This window comes from Panulirus ornatus, chromosome 3, assembly GCF_036320965.1.
Source record: "Panulirus ornatus isolate Po-2019 chromosome 3, ASM3632096v1, whole genome shotgun sequence".
NCBI classification, from domain to species: domain Eukaryota; kingdom Metazoa; phylum Arthropoda; class Malacostraca; order Decapoda; family Palinuridae; genus Panulirus; species Panulirus ornatus.
Genome location: NC_092226.1, coordinates 39,688,657 through 39,700,859, shown reverse-complemented (window position 1 = coordinate 39,700,859; position 12,203 = coordinate 39,688,657). Strand labels below are relative to the sequence as shown.

Below are 12,203 nucleotides of genomic sequence, written 5' to 3'. Positions count from 1 at the left end.
ATGTTAATGCTATCGGTCGTAATAATATGCGATGTTAATGCTATCGGTCGTAATAATATGCGATGTTAATGCTATCGGTCGTAATAATATGCGATGTTCATGCTATCGGTCGTAATAATATGCGATGTTAATGCTATCGGTCGTAATAATATGCGATGTTAATGCTATCGGTCGTAATAATATGCGATGTTAATGTTATCGGTCGTAATAATATGCGATGTTAATGCTATCGGTCGTAATAATATGCGATGTTAATGTTATCGGTCGTAATAATATGCGATGTTAATGTTATCGGTCGTAATAATATGCGATGTTAATGTTATCGGTCGACAGTTTTGTAAGATCGCTTTGCTTCCACCTTTGTGGACTGGCAAGATGTGGGTCAGTTTCAAAACCCTCGGCAATGATGCCAGAATTCTTGACTGTTTGTCCAGAGGATATCAAGTTTTCGTGCGAGACGAATTCTGCATTTCTTTATGAAGAACGACTTCCACGAATCCGGTTCTGGGGCTGAGTGCATGAGCTGGCTCTCAATGGCCCTTTCGAAATCTTGAACTGAGGTGGTGATATCTGCCGTGTGTACACTTCGGGGATCACTGTTTTGGGAGAAGTCTATTGAGTCACTTATCTTGAATGTGGTTTTTCGTTTTCTAAATACCAATTCACATAGCCCTTTTAAAATGACACATATTTCAACAGTCGTCTATTAAATATTCCTTCTCTTTGATGTGAGCCAAGAGAGTTTGTGGTCCTGCATGCGCGTTTTGGAACGTGAGTAAAAGTAGTTTGAGTTATACCTTATGTCATTAATGGCTTCTCTTTTCCCTATGCTTCATATGACATTTTCTTTATTCAATAGTGTGCGACCGATTGTTCTTCTAAGAGGTTTCCATTCTTATTCTTTATATATATATATATATATATATATATATATATATATATATATATATATATATATATATATATATCATACAAACCTCCAACAGCCAGGATCGAACCCGGGACCCCTGTGCAAGAGGCAGGAATGCTAACTGCTCGGCCAGGCCCTATAGCCGAGCGGTTAGCATTCCTGCCTCTTGCACAGGGGTCCCGGCCGGATTCGATCCTGGCTGTTGAACGTTTGTATGTTCTATGAAGGTGCGCGTCTCTATGCACTTCGTCAATAACTATTTATTTAATGCATATCTTCTTCCTTAATTACGATCTCAAACCACGTCGTACATCAATATGCCATTTAAATGCTATCGTTCCAAATATGCATTATGTCGTCGTAATCATATCGATGTCCATGCCTCGCATCCGTATAAAATGTTTAATGCTTATGTCTTAAAATACCATTTGTTTAGTATTGTCATCGACTTGCTACACCTTTCTTCCAGCTTCCAGATTTGCAAGCTGTGCTCCAGCCTAAAACCCTCGCTTCCATGATTCCATCGACTGCCAGGATATTCAAGTATTTCAAACTCACTTTGCATTTTCTTTAAGAACACCTTCCACGATCCGTTCTCGGGCTAGTCCATGAGCTTGGCTCTAATGCCTTTCGATAATCTTACTTTGCTAACTCGTTTACACTAGGTTACATGTCTTCTGGAGTTTCTATTGAGTCACTACAGGGGTTCTCGTTTCTAAATACAATCACCACGCCCTTTAATCATTATTCGTGTGTGTGTGTGTGTGTGTATATATATATATATATATATATATATATATATATATATATATATATATATATATATATATATATATATATATATACCATAGCATAACCTAAGCTAGATACACAGTTTATCGACTAACCCCTACGGGAGGATGACAGCTGTGTGGACTGTGGACCGATCGCCGCGACCATGATTCGAACCTATGCGAGATCAATCCCGGGTGGCCAGTGAATGCGTCACGGTTAAGAACGCTAACCACTACACCACGGAGGCCCATTATAACAGTACGTCAGCAGCAGTACCTTCAGCTGTAATAATATTTATGACGACAACAGTAGGAGCAGGACAATGAACTTAGCAACAGCAGTTGCAGCAGCAATAACAAGTACAGAAGCAGTAGCACCAAACAGCACCGAAGCTGACCGTCCACCAGAGGCCACGTCTGCATGCTGCTCTCTGGACGCCTTACTCAGTAATCACACCCAGCGATCGTCGGCAGTTTGGCTCCAACGTGAGCCAAGAATATTGGTCGCTGGAACGCTGATATCTGCTTCACATTCATTTATTCAACCCAGTTTTCCAGGTTGTCCGCCTGGGTCATTAATCACCAACATTTGAGAGTTGTAGATTTCCACATGTAAATTTATGGAGTCCATTTTATCGTGGATGCTGGACCACGAGGACCTGTTTATCCCGAGGTCCAGAACTGTAAATTTCAGGGAACCGAGGTCGTGGAGGGTGAGATTATCCGTGACTTTGGGTCATAAACTTCTGTTTATCCGGGCTCTCAAGCCATTAGCGTCTATTGTCCGGACTTCTCGGCCTCAGATTCTGATCATCCGAACACCTGGACATTACTGTCCTGGGTCCTGGACCATAAACATCCACGTTATCCGGAGTTCTGGACCGTCAAATCCACGTTATCCGGGGCCATAAAATTTCCAGCTAAATACCCTCGGTTTGAAAACAAAATACAATTATAGAAACAGTCAAGACGGTTGTACCACCCAGTGTCTGAGGACCTGAGAACCATTCTGTGAAATTTAGAAATCTTCGTCAAGGACGCGAAACTACAAAACTAAGTCCAAAGTAGTTTACAGGAATGAAAAACATACAACACACCAGAATAACGTGTGTTTCCTCACGGCTTCAGCCACCCGTGTAGAAAACGTGGGGATCAGTGTGATCAACACGTACACTGAGCAGGCGGAGCGCCCGTGACCAGGGTGCTGAACCTCAACTTAACAACACGGGAGACCACAAGGGACACCAGTATGTGTACACTCACCCGCCTCGGACCAACAGGTAAATACAGCCACATTATCATACTAGGGGGAACAATGTTCACCTGAATCTCATGAATTGGCCGGTTGTGGCCACGTCTGCAACAGCCGAGGATGCCAGCCACACCTGCTGCTCTGACATGGTTATATGGAAAACCCCGATGGATCCTGGATATGTATTGCCACGATGGGTAAGATAAGGGCCATCTATATCTAACAGTCTCCATGTTCCCACTTTACTTACCTCATGTCATCATTAACCATCACTCACTTATAAAGGCGTTCCATATGTCTTCAACCATGCACTTTTTTTTTCGGGTGAACGTGGTATAATGTAATACACATCTAGGCGATAACTCACGCAACACCGTGGTTAAGAATGACTGGGAGCGATACAGTGCTAGGCATACTCACGAAACATCTCCCCAGTCGCCCAGCCAAGACACGTGACACGTACCTGAAACGAGAGAAAAGATGAGAATAGTTTGATAATATCAAGACATATACAGAATAATGAACTGCCTAAGGTCAGCTGGTGATTGTGAGAGGTAAAAATACATTATCTCGACACTGGCGAGAGAAAGTGTTCCCTGGCTGCTGACCTCAGGGTAGATATGCTTCACAGCCATATGATGTTTCAGGGTCCTCAGTTCAGTCCGAACAGCTCATAATGGAGAGAGAGAGAGAGAGAGAGAGAGAGAGAGAGAGAGAGAGAGAGAGAGAGAGAGAGAGAGAGAGAGAGAGACTTCGCTGAGCAACAAAAGAAAAAGTCAGATCTAGAGAATTTCGGGAACGGAATGTGTGGGAGTTTACTGAACTTCGAGGAGCAAGATTGGAGTAAATATATAAATAATGAAAAAAAAATAAAGAATCAGTGTTCCCACATGACGGGAGGCTGCGGTCGGCCATGACACGGGGCACCAGTGGGTGGTGTCAGGAGAGGGTACTGACAAGTGGCTTTAACAGACATCAGGAGCTCAGGTGGCACAGGCAGCAGCTCAGGAACTGGGCCCCACGGTGACCGGAACTGCACCTGGTGGTCATGCCTTCAGGGATCTCCTGCAGCTTCAGCGTGGATTAGTGTCCACAAGTAGGCGTACGCAGTGTGTGACTGGGGATAACGCTGGCTGGATGAATCGTAACAAGCTTTTATTCGGTACGCTTTTATCCTCTTATTCTACTCAGGATGATTCCGCTTCTACTCCTCATCCCTCGTCTCCTCCAACTGAACCGATGTCCTCTCCTAATTCTCCTCGCGCATGGTCTTCTGAATAGTTTCCCAGTTTCAAGGGAACAAGGCATATGACCCAGATGGTATACCTCCTTGAATCCTGATGGTGTGCGTCTCTGAGCTAGCTCCGATCCTTGCCCTCCTGTTTCTTCTCTTACTCAAAACCCAAACTTTTCCATCTCCATGGAAGCATGCCTTGGTGTAGCTCACCCTCTACGAAACGAGGCTGTTCTAACCCTCGCAGTTTCTCAAATACTTGACTTCACAATGTCTTCTTCGTGATCGTCAATAACGATCTCGCGGTACAAGGGATTTTGGTGAATCTTTCGTCGAAGCCCTCGACATCCCCACAGCGTTTGGCTCGTTGTGGCATGAGCCTCTACCATCTAAGCTTCCTTCCTTTGTCTTTTCTGTTTCTCTCAGTTCATTTATGCATAGTTCCTTTCTACTAACTCCAGTGCATTACTTGGTAATGAAGTGACTTTCTCTCGGTCTATTAACAGCAGTGGGAGATGTACTCTCACCTACTCTCTCTCTCATTTCTCCATAAATGATGTTCTATCCTGTTCATTCTTACGCTGACAATTCCATTCTACAGACTTGAATTTACTTCCCCTCACCTCCTTAATCTAATACTCGTTCTCTTTCTCATGCTGAGCACATCTCTCTTAATGCGGACCCTGTGTAATATCTTGCAACAGGGAAGCAGTAACCTGGTTCAATTCAATAGTGCTAAAGCACAATTTCTACCAATATCTCTTTTAAATTTCATTAGTTTTCTTCTGTTCAATTTCAAAGCACCACATTGCATCCCTGCAGTAATATAACACGTTGGGAATACCCACATCCTCCAGTGTATCCTTGACACCTTACATGATCGGCATTACAAAATCTGCTTCTCAAAGGCTGAGGGATATTGTATAGGTACCATAATTATCTCTCTTGTGAGCAGCTACCTTGTATCTACAAAGGTCTTGGTCCCCCTAGTATGGAGTACGTTTCACTTGCATTAGGGTGGCTTATCCTCCACCTTTGTATCAGCAAAAGTGGAACCAAAAACCTTCCGCCTTATTAATTTTCCAGGCATCACTTCCCTCCACCTCTCTCTCTCTCTCTCTCTCTCTCTCTCTCTCTCTCTCTCTCTCTCTCTGTCCGCCATGATGTTGCTACCCTCACCCTATTCTACAGGTGTTATTTTCGTCAGTGATTATGTGAACCAATGACAAGTGTCCCTACCATCAAGGCTTAGACCCGTGACAAGTGCGCGGCTAAAATTTATGTGTGGGTGACCAGCCACACTAGGAGTGACCGTTATGGTACCACCTTCACGAGAGCAACGGAGCTGTGGAAGGCTCTTCCTTCTTCCGCCCTTTTCTTAGCTTGTGTTCCTTTTATCCAACATGGCCTTGATTACGGATTATCAGCAACTCTCTCTCTCTCTCTCTCTCTCTCTCTCTCTCTCTCTCTCTCTCTCTCTCTCTCTCTCTCTCTCTCTCTCTCGTTTTTCATTTTCCAAAAGACGGAACAGAGAAGGGGGGCAAGAGAGGATATTCCCTCAAAGGCTCGGTCCTCTGTTCTTAACGCTACCTCGCTAACGCGGGAAATGGCGAATAATATAAAAATGAAATATATATATATATATATATATATATATATATATATATATATATATATATATATATATATATATATATATATATATATATGCAACAAATACACAAGTAACAAGTGTACGTAAGATGCAGGTAAAAAAACACAAGGAAACGGAAAATACGAAGTGTCCAGCGCTTTCGTACAATTACATCGTCAGGAATGAGTTGAATATAATGTACCAGCCGCTACTGGACGGGGCTGAGGCAACTGAACTGGAAAACAAGTGAAGGGATTAGGACACAGGCCACCCATAACGACCTCACCTCTCAGGTTAACCTATGTACTGGAACACATATTAATTTTTTTTTTTTTTTACTCATAAAGTTGTCTAATTCATATAAACTCATTTTGATTCTTATCAATATCTCTATTATGTTTGGTAAGAGACGATTCAATAATATTTCTGTTGTTGAATCGTCTCTTATCAAACACTGTACAGATATCATTATGAATAAAAAATGTTGGTATATATAAATTAGATAAATTTATAATTGGAAAAGTAATCAATTCTGTTTCACCAGAACATAGGTTAACCTGAGATTGTAGCTTGAGAGAGGTGAGGTCGTCAGGGGTGATCTGTGCCCTCATCCCTTCACCTGTTTCTTAATTCATTTGCCAGGCAACACTGGCCCATGTGTCTCCCTCCACCAACACCAGGCAACACTCTGGCTCATGTGTCTCCCTCCATCAACACCAGACAACAGTCTCACCTATGTGCCTCCATCCACCAACACCAGAGAGGACTCTGGCTCATGTATCTCCCTCCATCAACACCAGGCAACACTGACTCATGTGTCCCCCTCCATCAACACCAGACAACAGTCTCACCTATGTGCCTCCATCCACCAACACCAGAGAGGACTCTGGCTCATGTATCTCCCTCCATCAACACCAGGCAACACTGACTCATGTGTCCCCCTCCATCAACACCAGACAACAGTCTCACCTATGTGCCTCCATCCACCAACACTGGAGAGGACTCTGGCTCATGTGTCTCCCTCCATCAACACCAGGCAACACTCCAGCTCATGTGTCTCCCTCCACCAACAGTAGGGAACATCGTCTAATATTTGTATTTCTGACACTCTGACACCCAAGCATGGATGCCATTGGCAGGGAGGGCACTGTTGTCAACTTCTGCTGAAGTAAGCATGCTATAGCAAGGGCGGCATGTAAGGTTGTTTACGCGCTTAGATAAACGGGCCACGTTCCTGTGGGCTCTGGTGCTGGTGGCTGACCCTTCTGATCAATCATGTTTGGTTACATGTACATAGATGGGAGAGACGTGAGGGCAACTGGCGAGGCATTACTGATAATGCCTAAGACATGGTGGCAGGGAGGCCGGAGCGTCCTCCCCAGCACCAGCTAAACATTACCATCATAACAATAATAACGTGAATTCATTACCATCGTGTCAATCACCAGCAGAACACAATAACAAATGTTCAACACTCGGAAAATAACAAGGAAAAGAGTGAATCCAGTTCCAATATATATTTCACAATCCGGCTCCACAAAACACAACCTGGGAAGCCTTACATGAATTTCCAGTTGTCCGTGTTCAGGATACGAAGCCACACTGACTGATGGGTCAGCACTTCTTACTTCGGTAAATCCGACACAAATTACATTTGTCAAAAAAGTTTCAAGAGTTGTGAGTCTGTGTTGTGGCAGCACAGGTCAACACCCACCTTCAGGACGATACTCCTGAAGGCAACACTGTGAGTCGCCGATATTTCCAAAACCTTTACATCTATTCGCCTGGATCACTGTATCACAAAACAAATCCGATATATATCTATCTGATTCTTACCCACGATAAAAACCCCGCGATATTTGCTGTTCCAACACCAACCGCAACAACAACAGAGGTCAGTACGCTTGAATTTTATCTATCAGTTTTCAGAACGTATGCTCATACCACAAGGACAATACTGATGATCACACACTATCTAACTCATGTGGCTCTCGACCATCATGATCATGTAATATACAAGATAATATTACTTACATGAACAGGCAGAAGGCACAAAGTTCACTCAAATATCAGCTTTATCAGCTGAAACAATCAGTGCAAAATATCTTTGATAAAATCTTATGTCAAGTGTGGTTAAACCAGGATAGCCAGGTGTGAGGACCACCACCAGCTGGCCCGTACTGAGTGTGGCTACACCAGCGTTAGCCAGGTGTGAGGACCACCACCAGCTGGCCCGTACTGAGTGTGGCTACACCAGCGTTAGCCAGGTGTGAGGACCATCACCAGCTGGCCCGTACTGAGTGTGGCTACACCAGCGTTAGCCACGTGTGACGACCATCACCAGCTGGCCCGTACTGAGTGTGGCTACACCAGCGTTAGCCACGTGTGAGGACCACCACCAGCTGGCCCGTACTGAGTGTGGCTACACCAGCGTTAGCCAGGTGTGAGGACCACCACCAGCTGGCCCGTACTGAGTGTGGCTACAGTAGCGTTAGCCAGGTGTGAGGACCACCACCAGCTGGCCCGTACTGAGTGTGGCTACAGTAGCGTTAGCCAGGTGTGAGGACCACCACCAGCTGGCCCGTACTGAGTGTGGCTACATCAGCGTCAGTCAGGTGTGAGGACCACCACCAGCTGGCCCGTACTGAGTGTGGCTACACCAGCGTCAGCCAGGTGTGACGACCATCACCAGCTGGCCCGTACTGAGTGTGGCTACATCAGCGTCAGCCAGGTGTGACGACCATCACCAGCTGGCCCGTACTGAGTGTGGCTACACCAGCGTTAGCCAGGTGTGACGACCATCACCAGCTGGCCCGTACTGAGTGTGGCTACATCAGCGTCAGCCAGGTGTGAGGACCACCACCAGCTGGCCCGTACTGAGTGTGGCTACACCAGCGTTAGCCAGGTGTGAGGACCACCACCAGCTGACATCCTGACCTGTGGGTAACATACCCATGAGGACCAGCCACAGGTGTCGACCCGCCAGATGGACACGTGAGTCAAACTAACAGAACAGAACCAATTGATGATGTTCGTCGTGTTCTATCTTTTTATCCTGGGAGAACACGGCTCACAGAACCCCCACTGTTATGTCGACAATGTTAGTATCTCGCCCCTGTTCTAACCCGGCTCTCAGGTGAACCGAATACATCACAGGGGACATTACACTGAACGGAACCGGTTCGTACCCCTTTGGTCACAGCCAACCTTTGGTGCATGAAGTCTAACGGAGTTTCTGCTTTTCCAATTACTGAAAAGACACAAACACATGATTCACTTTTACGCAATATTCTTTGAAGTTACTTCAGACGTTCCTGATTTATAGAACACACTCATTAAGTAACAGAAAAAAAAATCCCTAGACAAAAAAAGACAGCTCAAAGCCGAATCACGTAACGACCAATCTAAGAAGAAATGAATTCAATCCAACGTTATTCACACATTAAGTCTGACATTCTCCCCAGTCGGCTACTGATAAAGAGGTTATAGTTATAAGACGGTGTATGGGGAACAACTTTAATGAATCGAGTAACCTGATTATGAGGGAACAAAGGACTAACTCTAAAGATGCCTTTTCAGTTTGGGAGAGAGTATTAAGAAGGATGCCTCCAGGACAAGCCCTGAGACCTCTATCATTCCCAGACTATGTAAAGTGTTGACTACTGACGAGCATCATACTTGAAAAGCTGAACCCATCCGTGTGTACTGATACGAAACTGAACCCATACTTGTACTATGAATGGGAACTGAACCCATACTTGTACTATCGATGGGAACTGAACCCATACTTGTACTATCGATGGGAACTGAACCTATACTTGTAATATCGATGGGAACTGAACCCATACTTGTAATATCGATGGTAACAGAACCAATACACTTGTAGTCAGGAAACTATTCAAACTTGTAAAGATGATACGAAACCGAAATACGTGTACTGGAAGGAAATTAAGCCCATAGCTGTAGTGATGATGTGAAACTGAACCCATACCTGCACTGATGATGGGAAAATGAATCCGTGCAAGTGTAAGGTAACAGGAGAGGGTATAAGCAAGCTGCACTGTGCTTATCATACTGGCTAAGTCACTGTAAAAGACCTTTAAAGGTTACATCCTACATAACGCATTACCAAAATACCCCATCAGACGAGGAGTGAGGGAATTATGTCTTGGTCTGTGTCAAACATCGACCGAAGAATGAGCATAAAACTCAAGCTTGGTCTCCTCATACGTGGAGACACAGAGACCTGATAGAAAGGGTCACGAAATTGTGCTCAAAATGGTGTCTTAATTAAGGGAACTGAGTTACCTCAACCTACCCACACTACTAGGCAAGGTGGATGAAAAAAAAAGACGTGAAAAACTATGCCAGTACCCCTAAACTGTCACAATGATACTGATCGGAACCGTCTCATGTAAGAGGAGAGGCACTGCCCAGCCAGATGGGGACAGTGGAAACAGGAGTGATGAAGTGGAATTAGTTAAGGGTAGAGGAGGTGGTTCCTTCCTGATGGAGGTGTAGCATGAAAAAGTCTGAAGGACAGAACCGAGCAGTTTAAGTAAACTGGTGCCCCACCAGATCACAGCACCCGACCAACACGTACAAATTGGTGCCCCAGCAGGGTACAGCTCCCGCCCAGTATTTACAAACTGGTTATAGAAGAAGCTATTGTGGAGCTCTAATTAGAAATAAGTCTCTTACTCATCGTTCTTTTTCCCTATTCACTCCAAGTGACCTTGAGTGTGGCACGTTCAGCCCGTAGCGCGTTGGTCACTATCTAAAAGACAAGCTCCACACACACACACACACACACACACACACACACACACACACACACACACACAAAGGAAGCGGCACTACTGGGGGGAGTAATAAGGACAACTATCCCAAACATTAAAACTCACCAACTTTTTTTTTTCTGCAAAAGTCAGGCGCTGGACTCTAGTAAGCAGTGGTAGGTAACGAGACGGCAGGTTACAGCAGATGCAAAGATGCCGAAAGGTACAACAGATGACAGTAGGGTACAGAGGTTTCAGCCCGGAACGACAGGGTTGGCTACGTCCAGGATACTATAAGGAGCTCGAGATGTGAAGGGGGAGGACACAGTAGATGGGTTACAGGGGAAGATACAGTAGGTGGGTGAGGCAGGATACAGCAAGTGGGTGAGAGGAGAGAAGGAGGATACAGCAGGTGAGTGAGGGGAGGGAGGGAGGATACAGTAAGTGAGTGAGGGAGGCAGGATACAGCAGGTGGGTGAGGGAGGTAGGATACAGCAGGTGGGTGAGGGAGGCAGGATATAGCAGGTGAGTGAAAGAGGCAGGATACAGCAGATGGGCGAGAAGAGAGAAGGAGGATACAGCAGGTGGGTGAGGGAGGCAGGATACAGCAGGTGGGTGAGGGAGGCAGGATACAGCAGGTGGAGGGTGAGGGAGGCAGGATACAGCAGGTGGAGGGTGAGGGAGGCAGGATACAGCAGGTGGAGGGTGAGGGAGGCAGGATACAGCAGGTGGAGGGTGAGGGAGGCAGTATACAGCAGGTGGAGGGTGAGGGAGGCAGGAACCAATATGCACCATGGTAGTGGGAATGGTATTGGCCAAGCTGTTCTTTAGCTATAATGGCGGAGTCAACCGTGTGGCCTGGACCACTCTCGCCCGCCTCCCTCCCTCCCTCCCCAGCACAACACCAGCAGCAACAGCGAAGATAGCAGAGTGAGGACAGCAGTAGCAGCACCCGAGGCAGCACTCCCACCTTCCTCCTTCCCTGCCCAGTCTCGCCACCATAACAGCAGCAGTAACAGCAACAATAGAATCAATAAGAGCAGCAGTAACAGTTCCAGGGGCAGTACACACACACACACACACACACACACACACACACACACACACACTGGCATAAGACTCACCATTTGCGGTAACAGCAAGAAGCACCAGCAGTGGAAGCAGTGGCAATCACATCAATAACATCGGGAGCCGCAGCTGCATCATTAACGACCAACAGCGTAAGTAAGACCACGAACACTGACGTCAGCAGCAACAGCGTCGTGAAGAACACCGCCTGTGTCAGCAGCAGGAACAGCAGTACTGGAACCAGCAGTTCCAGAAGCAGCACAACATCAAAATCGTCAGTAACACGGAACACAGCCAAAGATACAGAAGCAGCAACAGCAGAAGGAGAGGCAGCAATAACAAAGGAAGCATCAGCAGGGAAGCAGCAGCAGAGGGGGAAGCATCAGCATCAGCAGGGGAGCAGCAGCAGAGGGGGAAGCACCAGCATGAGCAGGGGAGCAGCAGCAGAGGGGGAAGCACCAGCATCAGCAGGGGAGCAGCAGCAGCAGGGGAAGCATCAGCATCAGTAGGGACACCAGCAGCAGCATCAATAACAGGGGAAGCAGCAGTAGCATC

The 12,203-nt window shown here is 46.0% G+C and overlaps 1 protein-coding gene across 2 annotated transcripts in view; it reads right to left on the bottom strand.

Moving 5' to 3' along the window:
• The window catches only part of LOC139762445 (extracellular serine/threonine protein CG31145), a 1,101,583-nt gene that overhangs the window by 211,914 nt on the left and 877,466 nt on the right, over window positions 1–12,203 (bottom strand). The gene's annotated exons all lie outside the window — the stretch shown is intronic.